At 37.5% G+C, this 1938-nt stretch overlaps 1 pseudogene; it reads left to right on the top strand.

Moving 5' to 3' along the window:
- The first annotated feature begins 228 nt into the window (after positions 1–228).
- Positions 229–1465, top strand: LOC127553434 (SAGA-associated factor 29-like; annotated as a pseudogene).
- The last annotated feature ends 473 nt before the right edge of the window (positions 1466–1938 follow it).

The raw sequence follows: 1938 nt of genomic DNA, 5'->3' as shown, positions 1-1938 counted from the left end.
ATAATTATCACACAAGAAGATATATCTAGGATCCAAAAAGTTTGTGACAGGGTAAAATGTTGGAATAAAACAAATTAGATTGAATTTAATAGGGAAAAAATGTGGTTTTGATTCCCTGCTCCACAACCAAGGATGAGAAAAGTTTGGGGGATAAGGCATTGCAGTTGCCTTCTCTGCGGTCTTCACACCTTCCATTGGCTCATCTTTGAAAATCATATTTACCCCTGTATGGCATTAATGTCAAGAAACTTCCAAAGAGCTGAACTATTCTCAAAGCTCCATCAACTGATCAAGCAAACTCAGGAAGAATGCTATGATTGATAACCAGAAGACCCATGAGCAAATGCAGACAGAAAATAAAAGAAATATTACTGGACAAAGCTTCGAGGTCTCTATACCACAACCTAGGCAGATGCAGAGGTAGAGGCAATACATTGCACAGAATTCTGGATAAGACTGCTGAGATCAAGACTGCTGGAAGAAAGGAGAATGTAGAATCTCCTCAGAAAACCATGACCCAAGGGATGCTGATATTGCAATAGTCAGCCAATGCTTGACAATTGCCTTTGTGGACTGGATAGCCCAAGGAAAAGCCTCCACTCCTATGCAGAGCTATTCCAGTTTCAGGTGACTATGTAGCTAAACTAGGTGAAAAGGTGTAGATGGGGATAAGCAGTGGATTCCTGCAGAACTGGTCACTTATATGCCATCAACAAATATAAAGTGGATGACATTGATGAGGAAGGCAAAGAGAGGCACACCTTGAACCAAAGGCATATCATCCTACTACCACAATAGAAGACTAATCTCAAGACAGACCTTAAAGTTTTATTCCAGAAGGGTCAGCTTGTGCTGTCATTGTACTCCCAAACCACCTGCTTCTACTGTACTTCTGCTTGATTCACACTTCCCCACAATGGCCCCAGGAAGACTGCTCTGTCCTGTTTGAAGATACCTCCTATACAGATGGCTATTCTCCTGCCTTCAGTGTGGCCCAGAGGTATGTTATGGTCTGCAAGGAACCTAAGAAGAAGTGAGACTCAAATTGGCAAATCACAGACTTCTTTTACTTTGCTTCTGTTTATCTGATATTTCTGCCATGCTCCTTACAGGGGGGAATTATTGTATCCTCTGTGGATATATAAATATACAGCCCTGTCCCTATGTTTCCAGGGTCTAATTTTCTCAGACTTCAGTCCCCTCCCCAAGGGAGTTGAGAAGCTGTGTGTACTATCCATTGGTTCTTTTTTTTTTTTTCTTTTCTCAATAGTGTTTCATTTTTTTCAAATACATATAAAGATAGTTTTCAACATAAAAAAAAAATGTGGTTTTACATTTGAGTTCTAGGAACTAAATTCACAAGTACAAAGTTAGGCTACAAGTTCTAGGAATTAAATTCACAAGTACAAACAAAGTTAACAATTCATTTTTAAAAGATGTGGGAGTTTTAGTAGTCTACTAACTGCAAGATCATTGAGTCAACAATGTAATCTGGCATTGATAAAAACTAACACAATTTTAAGATACATTAAAAGAAGTATAGTTTCCAGGATTAGGAAAGTAAGAGTTTCACTGTACTCTTACCTGTACACAGATCAGTCTGGAATGCTATAATCAATTCCAGAGCTAGGTTTCACATTTTAGAAAGATTTTGACAAGTACAGAGTGTTAACAAACAAACAAACAAACAAAAAAGAGGCAATCAAAATGGTGAAGGACTTCAAGATCATGCCATATGAGAACTAGTTGAAGGAACTGAGGATATTTGATATGAACAAAAATACATATGACAGAACCATTTGATCATTCTACTTATTAATCCTTAAGAGAACTAGGAATCATGGGTAGAAAATACAGAGGCATATTTAGGCTTAATAAAGAAAAACTTCTTAACAATCAGTGATATCTAAATCATTTTTTGGAGCATTAATGACTTGT

Source organism: Antechinus flavipes, chromosome 3 (assembly GCF_016432865.1).
Source record: "Antechinus flavipes isolate AdamAnt ecotype Samford, QLD, Australia chromosome 3, AdamAnt_v2, whole genome shotgun sequence".
Taxonomy (NCBI): domain Eukaryota; kingdom Metazoa; phylum Chordata; class Mammalia; order Dasyuromorphia; family Dasyuridae; genus Antechinus; species Antechinus flavipes.
This window is presented reverse-complemented; position numbering and strand designations above follow the sequence as displayed.